Genomic DNA, 19,395 nt, shown 5'->3' on the forward strand with positions numbered 1-19,395 from the left:
CTTTTAAACGGCTTTATGGTTCAATTCCAAAAACTAATCAGCTCTTAACCTCAAAAAACCACATCGATTGCCACCAGTCTGGTCAAAATCGGTTGATTCGTTCGAGAGATATCGTGAACGAAAGAAAACCGAAAAAAGTGTTTTTTCGGAATAACTCCGAAATTTCCAGCGCGATCAATTCAAAATTTAAGATTCTTTGTAAGGCTTGAAAAACTGCGTCGAATGCTGCCAACCGCATGAAAATCGGTTTATTCATTCAAAAGTTATTGCGGTTTAAAAATTCAAAAAATAGTGTCTTATCAAATCTCTATCAGACTTTTGAGCTCGAAGAGCTCAAAAGCATAGGAAAGCAATCTCTTTGAGCTCGGAGAGCTCAAAATAACCCATAAATTTTATTTTTAAGCTCGAAGAGCTCAAATACGTCATTGGTGCAATTTTAAGCGCCTAAGTATGGAATTAGCGGGAAGTTGCAGGGATGGCCTTCAGGGTCAACCGTTTTCCTAATTTTTTTTTACTTCATCTAATCCATAATTGATAGTATAATTCGAGAAATACTGCAAACATCTGATTTTCTCGTAAGCCTCTGAACAAATACTAACATTTAAAAATTTTATTTTTTCAAAAATTTGTCCGGTAAAGTATAATTTAAACTTCACTATAAGATAAACAAGGACCTTAACTATTAGAAAAAAATTAAATTTACTCATAATCTAATATTTTTTATTTTACATTGGCGGCGAAAGGACCACCTTAAAGATTCACGAGAACTCTAAACTATTTTAGAACTGATTTTTATTCATCGAAAGAAACTATGAATTTTTATTAATTCATCCAAATTTAGAGTGAATTTCTCATAAAAGTTTCATTGCGTAAATGTGCTAATTGTTACTAGTACAAAAAATTTAATTTTGATACCTAAGCTCTCTGAGAGCCATATATATTTAAGATACATTAAAAAACAATTTAAAATACAAAAAAATAATTTAAAGTCATTATTAAACATTGCTAATAGAAAATAATATTTTAAATGAAATTTAAATTATAATTGCTCACAGAAAAAACAAACTTTTTGCACCAAGAAAATTTCAAGTTAATTTGGAGCAAGATGAAATTTTCTTGGATCAAGAAACTTTGACTTTATTCAAGAAATTTTCAATCTTGCTTAATATTTTCTTGAGCCAAGAAAATTTACCCTTTAGTCAAGAATTTTTTTTTTTCAGTGCAATTATTAATTATTATGTTGAAAAAGTAATAATAATATAATTAAATTTTTTTTTTATTTTATTAATTAGAGAAGATATAGTTTCTTGTATTTAAAAATTAAAAAATTAAAATTTCATACAAAATTAATTTCCAAGCACAATTTAAAAATTTTTTTCCAAGTTTTTCATTCTAAAAAGCGTGCTTAAAAAAAAAAACATTTCAATTGATTTATTATTTTTTTAGAATAAAATTTATGGGCATTTAAAAAAAAATAAGGAATAATTCTTCCTATCTTCCATTAGATAAATTTTTTAAATAATTATAAAATTTTTAAAATGAAAAAAAAATTATGCTTCTCATCTTACAAAAAAAAGAAAAGGAAAAAATTACAAAATATAATGTAGCGCTTCATATGAAAAATTAAAAATTCTAGTTTTAGATTGTAATTTTAACAGATTTTGTGAAAATTACATCATAAAAAGTAGCGCTTCATATAAAAAATTCCAGTTTCAGATTGTAATTTTAATAGATTTTGTAAAAATTACATTATAGTATGTAAATATTACATTTAAAGTTAGGAAAATTAAAATTTTTTAACTATTATTTTGAACTGCAGTTTTAAATTTGAAGCGACAATTATTAATATTTATAATTGAATTTTTCTCTTTTTTTTTTCTGTGCTTTTAATTAAATCTGTTGGTGATTTTAAAAGTTTTTTTCTAATCGCATTGAATTATTGGGTAATATCTGTATGAACTCTTTGAGACCGAGGGTTAATTCTAGAAAAATAAAATAAAATAATGCGACTGACAAAGTAAATGTTATAAGAAGTAAGTATTAAATGGATTGATATAGTTGCGCGTGAGCAAAAATTAGAGAGAGATAGCTTAACTGATAGGCGGATGGTAGAGAGCGTGAGTTGAGCGGGTTGACCAAGCTTGTACCCACGTTCGGTGTAGTCAAGCTTATAAAGGAGTGCTTTATTGATCTCAGTTGGAGCCCTGCTAGGATACCAATATAGTTTCAACATAACTTTCATATTACTATCCCAAGAATTATGCTCAGAACTATTATTGATTTAATAATACATTTGTTGAATTGTTTTCGATTGTCGCTTATCAACAATCAAAACTACCTTTTTCAAAATCAAATCCTTTATTAATGTCAAGGTTTCGATAATCAGGGTTAAATAACCACTCTACGGATCTAGAGTTTTGTTTTTAACTTTTTGTTATCATAATAAATGATTTTTAAAGATTAAAAAGTTATTTGTTTCATTTTAAGTTTTAAAAATCGAATTTTTAAGTCCTAGGAAGTTATTCTAGCTATTTTTATGAAGATATCCCTTTGTTTAGATTTTTTTTTTTGGGTAAAAAATTATTTTACCTTAATTTTGAAACAACGATTGATTAAAGATGTTAAATTTTTTATATTACGGCGAAAATATTGGTCGTATTAAAAAATTTTTTAAACAAAAGTTCAAAATTTAATTATCTTAAAAAAATGTCTCTTACACGGAAAAAAGTAAACTGTAATATTCACTCGGATTCCGGTTAATTTTTATAGTTTCAAACAGTAAAGCGGACATCGGGGTGGCAAAAATATAAATATTACAGAACTTAATGTAGAAAGTATAAAAACCACAATTTATAATTTAAGGAGGTCTTTTCGCCGCCAATGTAAAATAAAAAATATTAGATTATGAGTAAATTTAATTTTTTTCTAATAGTTAAGGTCCTTATTTATCTTATAGTGAGGTTTAAATTATACTTTACCGGACAAATTTTTGAAAAAATAAAATTTTTAAATGTTAGTATTTGTTCAGAGTCTTACGAGAAAATCAGACGTTTGCAGTATTTCTCGAATTATACTATCAGTCATGGATTAGATGAAGTAAAAAAAAACTAAAAATCAGATTTTCGAAATATTCAGGTTTCTTTTTTTGCAATAAAATATATCAGTTACCGAGATATTTATTGAGAAATTAATATTTAAAAATCACAAAAAATTCTCAAGTTACCTACAATAAAATGGAGTCAAAAGATTTGGCAACGTTGCGTAGCGCGCGAGCTTCAGACCATTCAATAAATTCAAACTAAACTTTAACGCGCTTATGTTTTTCATGCATACTTATTAGTTAATCTATTGTTAGCAAATTTTCATAATTGATAATTGAAAAATAAAACAATAATTAAAAAATACTAGCATTCCTGCCATGAGACATTAGAATGTTATGGTTTTGTGACTAAACATTTTTAATTAATTTATTTATTTACACTGACTGCAAAAAGTTAAACACGGTTAAGGTTATATTGTGTAAATAAAAATGTAAACAACCGAAATAAAGCGTTGCCAAATCACGGACAGGTTACTAACAGCTGATTTACAACAGTCAAATTAATTTTTGTATTTAACTATTTTTTTTTTAATTTTTAAAATTTCAACGATTAATGCCTCATATACTATTTATTTTTTAATTTTAGGAATTTATATGGGTTTTGTATTTTAATTTATTGAAAATTTACTACTACAGTTGTTATGACTCAACTGGAGCGAAAGGACTTCCTTAATGTCCAAAATAAGTGATTAGTAGCTGTCACTATAGTAAATAACGACTCTTTTACCTTAAAAAATTACAGTTTCAAACAGTAAAAATTGCCATTTCAATATATAGTCGATATTATGAGGAGAAGGGGAACTCAGATGAACGAGAAGAGGTTCTCACTCTGGGAGAATTTAACATTTAAAACAATAAAAATTATACTTTTAAAATATACATTTTACCAGTTCAAGCAAGTCAATAATTACAGTTTGATTTTTAGTAGATTTTATAAAAATCTAACTATTGCAGCCGTCCTCATGGCGCAACTTTTGAAAAATTTAGCCATTTTCTGACTTAGTTTGTCGAGCTGAGTCAGAAAATATATATAGTTCAAAAGTTTATATATGTATGTATATATATATATATATATATATATATATATATATATATATATATATATATATATATATATATATATATATATATAGCCGACATGTCTTCGGAAGGTTCTGGGTTCGAATCCCAGTCCGAGCTATCTAATAATTTTTTCTCGCATATTCTATAAACTCACATTAAGATGATCCTCTCTACATTCCTTTCTCAATCCTTTCCTACCGATATCCTGTTACGTGAATGTGGAACGCTTCACGTAATAATTACCGTAACTCTTATTCTTTCCCGCTTCACAGCATTATTTATATTTATAAAAGCCATATTAAAGCAAATTTTAAGGGAGTTGGGAAAGAACGGATAGGGTAAAGGGGGGGACCTACTCAGTGGGAATTCTTCTGTAATTGAAAAAATAATCAGACAGCCCAGACTGGGAATCGAACCCAGATCTCTCGGTTACGCGCCAAGGGCTCTACCAGTTAAGCTATCCGAGACAAGTACTGACTACTTTATTCAGTCACGTATATATATATTTATACGATATAACGTAGCTTGTCAGCACGATAGCGTTTTCAATTTATGACCGATTCTTCTCAAACTCAGCATGCTTTATCTATCGATCAAGACCAAGGTTGTTTGAAGATGAGCTTAATCGGGCGAGTAATTTGGAAATGACAGGATTTTGAAATTTCGAAAATCGTAAAAATTGATGTTTTTACTACTTCAATTTGGTATAATTACTGAACTAGACAAAATATTGATATTCGGTAAAATGCATCGTAAAGCTCTTTTAATAAGCTTCAATTTTCACTACTTAGAAGTGGTAGTAGCCTCAATATTACTCCTTTTAGAGTTCGTTTAATGAAACAGTTTTACTGTTGCAGCCGTTTTAGAATTATTGTCTACATCATAGCTTAATCATGATGTAAATTCAATAATTACGATATTGATCAGTCTTTTGTGTAATGTTTTCGGGTAGGTTATCAGTAAATATGTCACAAATTAGTTCTAACCATTGTTTTCTTCAACTAAAATTTTATCCGGTTGCAAAATTCTGATTAACTTGAAAACTGTTGTTTCTCAGCAGTTACTTAAAATTTGGACATTTATAATTCAAATCTTATAATCTGTGCAATTCTTTGGTAAATATTTGAGAAACTTTTTCTTCACAAGATAATTTTTTTTCCTAAATTCGTTGTAAATAGTTTTAAATTTATTATTGAATTTTGTTTTTAATTCATGAATTAAGTTATACATTATCAGTGTTATTATATTATTTTATTAAAAATCAATTTTTTTTATTTGAAAAATCTACTTCCATTTCGGCTGCCGAATGGCCTTTTTAGCGTTGCGTTTAAAATTTACTTAAGTCAAGAAAATCTTTTTTTGAGAAAATTCAGCCTCGAAGCTCCAAAAAATTTAGTTCTTGATAGAAGTAAATTTTCTTGTCTTGAGAAAACTTCTCTCTTGCTCCAAAAAATTAATTATAAAGATAGAAGTAAATTTTCATTAATATTTTTATTGATTAACATGTCAATTGGGACGATCAAATAATATTTCATCATTTTTTTCATTCAATATGTATAATTGCACGCTAAAATAATATAAAATGGCTATCAACTATTCTTGAGAAAAATTTTCTCAAGGTGAGAAAATTTTTTTCTCAGTTGAAGTAAGTGGCGCTGCTTCTCTAAAGTATCTAAAAATCTTGATCAAATATAAAAATTTATTGTATCAAGTATTTATAATAATTTGAATGAAAAAAAAAATGACTTCCACCAAGAATAGAATTTAAAGAAAAATTTTTACTTCGGCCAACACAACTTCGGTCTTCCTTCAGGCACCCGACAAATTTTCTTGAGCCAAGAATTTTGTTCTCCAGTCAAGGAATTTTTCTTTCCGTGTAATGGAAATTATTAATCAAGTCAATTTTTAAATTGAAATGAATATAGATATATTACAATAATAATCATAAAATAAAAATTCTGGATGTTATTTGTCCGAATGCTTTCTTTTTTCGCTGTTTCTTTTCGCTGCATCTGCACCATCAAGGTAAATGGAGAAAAAAAAAACCCAAGCCCTAGAAAATTGCACTGCGCCGGTCACGAAATCGTCTTAACATCAAAAGAAATCAATTTGTCGGTTTTTTTTTTTTTGTTATACTCATGATTTTCCAATAGTTATTGCAAATATCAATAAATTCTTTAGGTAATATATCAATACGTTACATCAAACTTTATGAGATTTTTTTCATGAAGTTGGTTAATCCGAAGGTATATAAAATCTTAAAACGCACACATGCGCACGCTTATTATTATCAAAATAGATTATCAGTGTAAATATAGTTATTTACTAAAATTATTTTATGTATTCAGAAGAATACCTGATCGGAATTAAATCAAAGGTTTTTGTTTCTAAAATTTCTTGAATGATTGCATTAAAGTTGCAAGCTTGATAAATATTGTATATTATTTTTATTTGAGAGATTTTTAAAATTAATTATTAACTAGCAACCTTGCAGTCACTATGTGACTGGCGTGACTTGTAAACTATAAATAAAGAACATTTTGCTATATTAAATAATGAATATTGTTGAATTGCACTGTACTTTCTTAAGTATTGATGTTTTTGAAGTTATAAGCTCATCCCGATGTCACGCTCATCAAGAGCTTTCATTTGAGTACCCACATGCATTTTCATATATTTTTCATATACACCTATATATGATATATATAAATATATGAAAAATTGATGTGGGTACTCAAATGAAAGGTCTCGATGAATGTAACATCAGGGTGAGTTTATATATTTAAAAATGTCAATAGTTTACAAGATACAAGGTCATTTCTTAATTGTAGACATTTTTTAAGATAATTTGTTTAAAAAAATCTCTTAAATTATTTTCCATTACAGAAAACCATCAATTAAAAAAATGATTAAAATGAACAACCTTGCAGTCACTACGTGACTGCCGTGATTTGTGAACTGTAAATAAATAAAATTTTGCTTTGTTAAATAATTAATTTTGTTAAATTACACTGTACTTTCTTAAGTATTGATGTTTTTAAAGTTATAAGCTCATCCCGATGTCACGCTCATCAAGAGCTTTCATTTGAGTACCCACATGCATTTTCATATATTTTTCATATATATATATATATATATATATATATATATATATATTTATATATATATATATATGAAAAATATATATAATATATATAATATATATATAAAATATATATAATATATATATATAATATATATAATATATATATATATATATATATATATATATATATATATATATATATATATATATATATATATGCTGCATATATATATAATATATATAAATATATGAAAAATTGATGTGGGTACTTAAATGAAAGGTCTTAATGAGTGTAACATCAGAATGAGCTTATATCTTTAAAAATGTCAATAATTCACAAGATACAATGTCATTTCTTAATTATTGACATTTTTTAAGTTATAATCTCATTTCGATGTTAAACTCATCGAGATCTTTCATTTAAATACCCACATGGCATTTTATATATATTTAATATATATGGTATTTGTGAAATATATAAATATATAAAATATATGAAAAATTAATGTGGGTACTCAAATGAAAGGTCTCATTGAGCGTAACATCAAGATGAGTTTATATCTTTAAAAATATCATAAATTCACAAAATACTACATAATTTCTTAAATATTAACATTTTTAAAGATATAAACTCATTTTGATGTTACACTCATCGAAACCTTCCATTCAAGTACCCACATGACATTTTTCATATATTTTATATATATAGTATTTGTGAAATATATAAATATATAAAATATATGAAAAATTGATGTGGGTACTTAAATGAAAGCTCTCGATGAGTGTAACATCAGGATGAGCTCATATCTTTAAAAATGTCAAGAGTTCTCAAGATACAAGATAATTTCTTAATTATGTATCTAGAGATAGGTCATAATAAATTAACTATTGATGAAACTTTCTTATTCTTTTAGAATTTTAGCTCCAAAAATTAATCCAAATATTTTTTCCGATACTTGATATAAGGTTTCAAAATTTCTAAAAAAGAATTCCAAATGTTCTATCAAAAGAAAAGCAAAAATAAAAAGCAATACATGATATGCATTGATATTAATTCACAAAAGTGTAGCAAGAAAAGATGATAGGATGGTGCAAAGCTAAGCGTAACGAACGGCCACGTTCACGAATGGACGAGTGCGTCGTCGAGAGGTATAGTAACGGTGACTACTGCGGGATGTTGGGAGGTAAGGCCGGGGTCGGGGTTTAGAAGGGTTTGGTATACATATATATATATATATATATATATATATATATATATATATATATATATATATATATATATATATATATATATAAGGAAAAAGATAAGTGAGAGAACGCATGCGGCAACGCAACGAGTAGGCGGTTAAGCCTCTATTCGAGAATCGAGAAACAAGAAACGAGAAACTAAACGAGAGAGGCACATTGGTTGTGTTGAGAATTGTGAGTGAGATAAAATGAGGTCGTAGCAAAAGAAGCGAGCTCGATGTGTACTGATGATGGTGTTATGTGAGGCCAATAGAAGCTAAGCTTGGCATCAACAAGGACTGGTGAGCGTACGATGCTGCCAAGTCAACCAGAACCGACACTAAATGTCGTTTTCCAAATTATTTTATTATTACTACATATTTAATTGTTAATAATATTGAGTAATCAATATATTAATCAATATTTATAATATCTCTTGTTTATTAAGTCATTAGTTTTAAATTTTACGGAGGTAAATATGTTTTATTTAAAATCATTATCTTAATCGCAATAGATAATTACCGGTTTAGTTGATGAGTAATTTCGTAAATATGAAGAAAGTTTTTAGTAATAAAAGATTTATTAATATGGTATTATTATTTTTAAGTATACCACCGGCAACACCGCAACAATTGTATTAGTACATGCGTGAAGCGCGACAGACGTTGTTATAGATCTACTATTCTGGTGAATCCACAGTAAATTTAATTGTAATTATTTTATTGTTGAATTTTAAAAACTATACAGTTTGTTTTTTAATATTTTGATTCGGACCTTGCACTTTTCTAGAAATTACATATTTTATATACGATTTTATTTATTTAGTGATTATATAGAGGTGATATACCTCAGTACATAAAGACAGAAGGAATATATGATCTATGTTATTAAGAGAAAAAGAAAAATATTGTTTCCGGGATATTCATATGATAGAATGGGTTTTTTAGTAAAATTTAGTGTAATTGCAAAGGTTTTAACTTGAATTTGTGCCTTTTCAAGGTTTCATTTCATTCTTACTGATAGTCAATTTATTATGATTTAGGCTGCATTCGAAAATGCTGTCTATAGATACATAATTAAGAGATTACCTTGTATCTTGGGAAATATTGACATTTTTAAAGATATAAGCTCATTCTGTTGTTACACTCATCGAGACCTTTCATTTGAGTACCCACATCAATTTTTCATATATTTTATATATTTATATATTTCACAAATACCATATATATAAAATATATAAAAAAATGCCATGTGGGTACTTAAATGAAAGGTCTCGATGAGTATAACATTGAAATGAATTTATATCTTAAAAAATGTCAATGATTAAGAAATGACCTTGTATCTTGGGAAATATTGACATTTTTAAAGATAGAAGCTCATCGTGATGTTACACTAATCGAGACCTTTCATTTAAGTACCCACATCAATTTTTCATATATTTTATATATTTATATATTTCACAAATACCATATATATAAAATATATAAAAAATGCCTTGTAGGTACTTAAATGAAAGGTCTCGATGAGTGTAACATCGAAATGAGTTTATATCATAAAAAATTTCAATAATTAAGAAATTACTTTGTATCTTGTGAAATATTGATATTTTTAAGGATATAAACTCATGCTGTTGTTACACTCATCGAGAGCTTTCATTTGAGTACCCACATCAATTTTTCATATATTTTACATATTTATATATATGAAAATATGAAAAATATATAAAAATGCATGTGGGTAATCAAATGAAAGCTCTTGATGAGTGTAATATCGGAATGAGCTTATATCTTTAAAAATATCAATAATTAAGAAATTACCTTGCATCTTGTGAACTATTGACATTTTTAAAGATATAAGTTCATCCTGATGTTACACTAATCGAGACCTTTCATTTGAGTAGCCACATCAATTTTTCATATATTTTATATATTTATATGTTTCACAAATACCATATATATAAAATAGATAAAAAATGCCATGTGGGTACTTAAATGAAAGGTCTCGATGAATGTAACATTGAAATGAATTTATATCTTAAAAAATGACAATAATTAAGAAATGACCTTGTATTTTGGGAAATATTGACATTTTTAAAGATATAAGCTCATCGTGATGTTACACTCATCGAGACCTTTCATTTGAGTAGCCACATCAATTTTTCATATATTTTATATATTTATATGTTTCACAAATACCATATATATAAAATAGATAAAAAATGCCATGTGGGTACTTAAATGAAAGGTCTCGATGAATGTAACATTGAAATGAATTTATATCTTAAAAAATGACAATAATTAAGAAATGACCTTGTATTTTGGGAAATATTGACATTTTTAAAGATATAAGCTCATCGTGATGTTACACTCATCGAGACTTTTCATTTGAGTAGCCACATCAATTTTTTATATATTTTATATATTTATATATATGTATATATGAAAAATATATCAAAAATGCATGTGGGTACTCAAATGAAAGCTCTTGATAAGTGTAACATCGGGATGAGTTTATACCTTTGAAAATATCATAAATTGACAAAATACAATATAATTTTCTAATAATTGAAATTTTTAAAGATAAAAGCTCATTCTGATGTTACACTCATCGAGACCTTTCATTTAAGTACCTGCATCAATTTTTCATATATTTTATATATTTATATATTTCACAAATACCATATATATAAAATATATAAAAAATGCCATGTGGGTACTCAAATGAAAGCTTTTGATGAGAGTAACATTGGGATGAGCTTATATCTTTAAAAACGTCAATATTTAAGAAAGTATAGTGCAATTTAACAAAAGTCATTATTTAATAAAGCAAAATTTTATTTATTTTTAGTTCACAAGTTACAGCAGTCACATAGTGACTGCAAGGTTGCTAGTTAAACATAATTACATCATATTAATATATAATAATCTATTCTTTAAGTACAAAGTAACAAATACAATTGCTTTATCAAATTTTAATAATTGTAATCATTTAGGTTTCTCAATTATTATATTTCTAAGTCTAGACATTCCTAAATTTTAGCCAGGTCCCAAGTTTTTTACGTAAAATTGATATAGAGCAATTTAACAGTTCCATTTCATTAGGTAGTAAATTGTAATATTTAATTGCTATATAACGAGCATTTTTTGTGCTAATAGATTTATTAATTTTAGTTAGAGGTATAAGTTTTGAATAAACATTTTTTTTTTTTTATTTGTCATTTAGTTTTTTGGATTTTTATCTTAATGTAAAAAATGGAGAATATATGAAAAAAAATAATAAATTGTTCATTTAAATTAAATGAAATATTTTGAGGCTTTATAAATAAATTCCAATAATTTAAAAATTTTTTTTCTGCTTTAATAATTAATTTCATAATCTAATTATACTTAAAGCTTAAAAATTATTATTTGTAAGTGATTAAATATTTTAATAAAATAATATAGTTTACTTCCTTATTTTTAGAATTTTTTCTTACAAATATTAAATTTTAAATTTGATCAAAATTATTTTTGTTACTTCATTCATTAATCTTTAATATTTTAAAAAGATAAGAAAAATAAATAAATGGTAATTGATAATTGTTTTACAATTAATAGTGCATCTTCTATCAGATTATTTTAATTATTTTTTCATAATATATTCTATAAATATATAAAACGGCACCTGCCAATAATTATCTAAATTAAATTTTTGTTTAAAACTAATTTTAAAAAATCGAGGATCAAATCGCCTTTCAAAGTTAAATCATAATTAAATTGCAAGTTAAAGCACTAACTATAAAAGAATCTTTTGTCTTTGTTGACAGTTATTTTCCTTAATATTTATTGCCGGCAATAACTTGAAAAGAGATAAAAACAACTTTGTCTTATCATAAATTTCACCCTCATAACATAAAAAACACATCGAATAAATTTGAGAATCTGAATAAATACATAAATATAAAAAAAAAATAGTTTAGGAAGAAAGTGATTTTGCAATTTTAATTCCGGGTTATGTATTTGCAATAACGTGGCTTTACTCAAATATCGATCAGTATGTAGGTTATTAGGATAACAAATGGAACAAGTTTTAACAGAAATTGCAAATAGTTAGAATAGCTTTTTAAAGAGCTGAAAAATCAATAATACAACAATGAAAACTCCATTTTAAAATCAAACTGAAAATAAAATGTCAATATTTAAAGTTGATTAATTTTATACAAATATCGTCTAAATTTCAATTCTGGAACATTATTTATTAATAAATATAAATAATAATAGTTTAGAAATATCCTATTGATTTTAATTTTAAATTAATTTCATACTTATTATTTATTTATAAATAGTAAATTTAAACTCTGCATTGCTAACTTCTTTTAATTTTATTATAATTTAATTTAAAAAAATCTAAAATAAAAATCTTTTGATTGATTACTAATTTATTTTCAAATTTATTAAAAATAATAAAAAAAAATAAATTTTGAAAATTATTTTTAATTAAAAAAAATTATAGCAAATCAAATAAATTGTAAAATTTATTTTTTAATAACAAAAGAAATTTTATCTAAAATATAAAACTAAATATAAGCGACGGAAAAAAATAGCAATTATTTAATTTTACTTAATTGAACGTAATTACAACGATTTGTGCTGACAAAAAATCGATAAAAATATTCTTATATTTTTAAAAGCACCAATTTATTGGGAGGTTCTGTTAATATTAACACGGGAAATAAATTTACACTCAAGGACAAAGCGCTCCAAGTCGCTAGATGTAATGGAAAATAGAGTGATTTACCAAGTCTGTAATATTAGTCATAATGATTGTCATCATCACATTTTCTTCTGCTTACAGCTGTAACATGAGTCCGATAAATTTGAATCCTTATGCTGCAATGTTGAAAGCGTGATGTCAATTCTTATAAAACAATTCTGAAAAATAAACTATAAATAAATACAGAATATTATCTCTGTTCGTATAAATATTGGATTAAGTTTTATAACATATAAATGACAATAAAAATTTTCTCTGGAACTTTTTTAACTGTTGACATTTTTAAAGATATAAGCTCATCTCGGTGTTATACTCATCAAGAGCTTTCATTTGAGTACCCACATGCATTTTTGATATATTTTTCATGTATACATATATACAATATATATATATATATATAAATATATGAAATATATGAAAAATTGATGTGGGCTCAAATGAAAGGTCTCGATGAGTATAATGTCGGGATGAGCTTATATCTTTAAAAATGTCAATAGTTTACAAGATACAAGGTAATTTTTCAATGATCTTAACTAGCACTGTACTTTCTTAATTATTGAGGTTTTTAAAGATATAAGCTCATCCCGACATTATACTCAACGAGACCTTTCATTTGAGTACCCACATCAATTTTTCATATATTTCATATATTTATATATATTATATATATGTATATATGAAAAATATATCAAAAATGCATGTGGGTACTCAAATGAAAGCTCTTGATGAGTGTAATGTCGGGATGAGCTTATATTTTTAAAAATGTCTATAGTTTACAAAATAAAGGTCATTTCTTAATTATTGATATTTTTAAAGATGTAAACTCATCTCGATGTTACATTCATCAAGAGCTTTCATTTGAGGACCCACATGCATTTTCATATATTTTTCATATATACATATATATAATATATATAAATATATAAAATATATGAAAAATTTATGTGGGTACTCAAATGAAAGGTCTTGATGAGTGTAATGTCGGGATGAGCTTAAATTTTAAAAATGTATATAGTTTACAAAATACAAGGTCATTTCTTAATTATTGATATTTTTAAAGATGTAAACTCATCTCGATGATACACTCATCAAGAGCTTTCATTTGAGTACCCACATGCATTTTTGATATATTTTTCATATATACATATATATAATATATATAAATATATAAAATATATGAAAAATTGATGTGGGTACTCAAATGAAAGGTCTCAAAAAGTATAATGTGGGAGTGAGCTTATATTTAAAAAAATGTCAACAATTTACAAGATATCTGTTAAATTGTACTGTACTTTTCTAACTATTGCCATTTTTAAAGATATAAACTCATCCCGATGTTATATTCATCAAGAGCTTTCTTTTGAGTACCCACATGCATTTTCATATATTTTTTATATCTATATATATATATATATAAAAAATATATATATATATTTTTCCCCACTTTAAGCACTGTATTTAATGTACACTAAATGTTAAAATTATGTAAAATTGATGGTCTTGAGGGAGTCTTGACTCCAAGATCAAATAAAACTTATTTATCTATCTATCTATCTATATATATATATATATATATATATATATATATATATATATATATATATATATATATATATATATATATATATATATATATATGAAAATGCATGTGGGTACTCAAATGAAAGGTCTTGATGAGTGTAATGTCGGGATGAGCTTATATTTTTAAAAATGTCTATAGTTTACAAAATACAAGGTCATTTCTTAAATTAATTATTGATATTTTTAAAGATGTAAACTCATCTCGATGTTACATTCATCAAGAGCTTTCATTTGAGTACCCACATGCATTTTCATATATTTTTCATATATACATATATACATACATATATATATATATATATATATATATATATATATATATATATAGATATAAAAAATATATGAAAAATTTATGTGGGTACTCTAATGAAAGGTCTTGATGAGTGTAATGTCGGGGTGAGCTTATATTTTAAAAATTGTCATTAGTTTACAAGATACAAGGTAATTTTTTAATTATGTAGCCAGAGATCGAACATTTTCGAATTGCAGCCTAAATACTTATCATCAAAAATTGACTATTGGTGAGAATGATATGAAACCTTGAAAAGGCACAAATTCTAGTCAAGATCTTTGCAACGATACCAAATTTAACCATAAAAACTCATTTTATCATCTAAATACACTGGCCATAAAATTTTGCTTATTCTCTTCATAATATAGATGAATCTTATTTTTGTAATTACGGTGAAAAAAAATCATAAAAGATTTTTTTTTAGAAAATTAAATTCTGAACAACTTTAATTTTGTAAAATATTTAAAATTTGACAAAATCCATTTAAAAATTTCGGCTCTGTAGATTTAATGATTAATTTCTCCCAATTAATTTATTTTTTCTCTAATATTCTATCTAACTTTCAAAGAAAAAAAATACATTAATACAGATACCTATCAACGTAAAACTATATTGTAGTATTGAGCAACATAATTATCAATTAAAATTGAATTACGGTAGGGCGTAATTAAAAAATTAATACAAAACGTATAACTTGTAAAAGTATAGCAAATTCCCTAGAGTTTACTACCTAATAACGAATGCATCCACATCGTGTAACTTTAAAGAGTCTGAAGAGATAGAGGACACTAGTGTGTATATTTGAGTATATGAGTAAGAAGTAGTAGTGATATATAAGAAATAAGAAATATTCATCGGGTGCACGCTCTTTCTGAGGCACGTTATTTCGTGGCACGCATTCAAGTCAAGTTTGAAAAGAAAACGCTGATGGTGGTGGAACGGATGAGAACAAGTCACCAGCCGAACGAGTTTGGTAAAAGCAATATACCAAACGCACTAATGTAAACGGGCTTAAATATAAAAAAACTCATCGCTTTTATACATTTAATGCAAGTATAGTATCGAATATTCCAAGATATTTCCTTTTTAAACAATATTATTTTAATACCAAAAAGTTAAATATTCTTTACTTATTTATTAAGTTCATTTCTAGTATTTTAGTTAGATTTATTTAGAAATCTACCTATTGCAAAGGAACTTATCTTGGAATTTACATAAAATTTTGCTATATTTTATTTTGGTGAATACATAATTAAGACATTACCTTGTATCTCGTGAACTAGTGACATTTTTAAAGATATAAGCTCATCCCGATGTTATACTGATCAAGACCTTTCATTTGAGTACCCACATCAATTTTTCATATATTTTATATATTTATATATATTATATATATAAATATATGAAAAATGCATGTAGGTATTCAAATGAAAGCTCTTGATGAGTGTAACATCAGGATGAGTTTATATCTTTAAAAATTTTAATAGTTAAGATAGTACAGTGTAATTTAACATAATTAGGAAATTACCTTGTATCTTGTGAACTATTGACATTTTTAAAGATATAAACTCATCCTGATATTACACTCTTTGAGACCTTTCATTTGAGTACCCACATCAATTTTTCATATATTTTATATATTTATATATTTCACAAATACCATATATGTAAAATATATCAAAAATGCATGTAGGTATTCAAATGAAAGCTCTTGATAAGTGTAACATCGGTATGAGCTTATATCTTTAAAAATGTCAATAGTTAAGAAAGTACAGTATAATTTAACAAATATCTTGTACACTATTGACATTTTTTTAAATATAAGCTCATCCCGACATTACACTCATCGAGACCTTTCATTTGAGTACCCACATCAATTTTTCATATATTTATATATATATCATATATATAAATATATGAAAAATATATCAAAAGTGCATGTAGGTATTCAAATAAAAGCTCTTGATGAGTGTAACATCAGGATGAGTTTATATCTTTAAAAATGTTAATAGTTAAGATAGTACAGTGTAATTTAACATAATTAGGAAATTATCTTGTATTTTGTGAACTATTGACATTTTTAAAGATATAAACTCATCCTGATATTACACTCATCGATACCTTTCATTTGAGTACCCACATTAATTTTTCTTATATTTCTATATATATGTATATATGAAAAATATATCAACAATGCATGTGGGTATTCAAATGAAAGCTCTTGATAAGTGTAACATCGGTATGAGCTTATATCTTTAAAAATGTCAATAGTTAAGAAAGTACAGTACAATTTAACAAATATCTTGTACACTATTGACATTTTTTTAAATATAAGCTCATCCCGACATTACACTCATCGAGACCTTTCATTTGAGTACCCACATCAATTTTTCATATATTTATATATATATCATATATATGTATATATGAAAAATATATCAAAAGTGCATGTAGGTATTTAAATGAAAGCTCTTGATGAGTGTAACATCAGGATGAGTTTATATCTTTAAAAATGTTAATAGTTAAGATAGTACAGTGTAATTTAACATAATTAGAAAATTATCTTGTATTTTGTGAACTATTGACATTTTTAAAGATATAAACTCATCCTGATATTACACTCATCGAGACCTTTCATTTGAGTACCCACATTAATTTTTCATATATTTCTATATATATGTATATATGAAAAATATATCAACAATGCATGTGGGTATTCAAATGAAAGCTCTTGATAAGTGTAACATCGGTATGAGCTTATATCTTCAACAATGTCAATAGTTAAGAAAGTACAGTACAATTTAACAAATATCTTGTACACTATTGACATTTTTTTAAATATAAGCTCATCCCGACATTACACTCATCGAGACCTTTCATTTGAGTACCCACATCAATTTTTCATATATTTCATATATTTATATATATTATATATATGTATATATGAAAAATATATCAAGAATGCATGTGGGTACTCAAATGAAAGCTTTTGATGAGTATAACATCAGGATGAGCTTATATCTTAAAAATATATATTATATATATGTATATATGAAAAATATATCAAAAATGTATGTGGGTACTTAAATGAAAGCTCTTGATGAGTGTAACATCGCGATGAGCTTATCTTTAATACACCACCAATATTACCGCCGCAATATCAAAAATTTAAACCATTTATTTCAAAACTGCAAAAATCTTAGCCTTATTTACAAATTGATAAAATACTTTATTTAATTAATTTTTCTTAAAGTGACACACTTCATCTTTCAATAAAGTAAAATAGACTACCTAAATTTAATTATTAACAATAATAATGTCAATGAAATGTGCAACTCACGCATAATATATTCCTGTCATAAATTGCCCCCTAAAATTCAATAATCTGCTACAATGATCATTTGTCCATGTTCACGTGGAATAATAAGTTACCATATTGATTTTCACACTAAAATACATACACCCAAACGGCATTACTGAGAGCATGCGTCCTAATACCTTATAAAATTTATTATCTTTACTTGCAGATAAAAATAGGAAATTTTCTTTCTATTTAATTTTAGGCTAGCTTAGTGTGTCATTAAGATATTTTATTATGGCCATCAACGACAAGGAAATGAATAATTAAGTGTTAAATAAAGGAAATCTTTCAATTAAGTTTAAATTCTGATCGGTCTGGTACTTAGTTACACTAATTACTAATCACATTATACAAAAGACAGTTAATCAATAGGTCGTTAGAATCGACCACTAATAATTTGCTATGAACCTAATAAAGGACTGGCAAACATGTTTATCAACTTAGATAATACTTTTTAACATTTATTATACATATCTTGTATATGCAAGATTTTTGTCTTCATTTCATAATAACAATTGATAATTAATAGTGTCAAATTTTTAATATTACGGCGAATATATTGGTCGTTGCATAAAAAAATCATAAAAGACATTTTTTTTAGAAAATTAAATTTTCTATCATTTCTTTCTAAGACCATTATTTTTGCCGTAATATCAAAATTTAAACCATTAATTTTAAAAAGGCAAAAACCGCCTTCATGCTCTATATATTCTGAATTATAACTTCCTGAAGCTCAATAAATTTTGATGAGAGTCAATAAAATAATACTCGATTAACTTCTAATCTCTGTTGAATAAACATAGATAAATAATAATTTTCTAAGTAGTCATAAAACTTTACTCGTAGCTATTTAAAAGTTATTATTTAAGGTAAGGATTTGCGGTTAACCGCAGCGGATGTTACCACGGACATATCTGGTTCGCAAATGGAAGCGT

The 19,395-nt window shown here is 25.7% G+C and overlaps 1 protein-coding gene across 12 annotated transcripts in view; it reads left to right on the top strand.

Annotated features, from left to right (window-relative positions):
* Positions 1–19,395, top strand: part of LOC123267792 (bromodomain adjacent to zinc finger domain protein 2B) — a 97,825-nt gene that overhangs the window by 16,454 nt on the left and 61,976 nt on the right. The window lies entirely within an intron of this gene.

Source organism: Cotesia glomerata, linkage group LG6, assembly GCF_020080835.1.
Source record: "Cotesia glomerata isolate CgM1 linkage group LG6, MPM_Cglom_v2.3, whole genome shotgun sequence".
NCBI lineage: Eukaryota > Metazoa > Arthropoda > Insecta > Hymenoptera > Braconidae > Cotesia > Cotesia glomerata.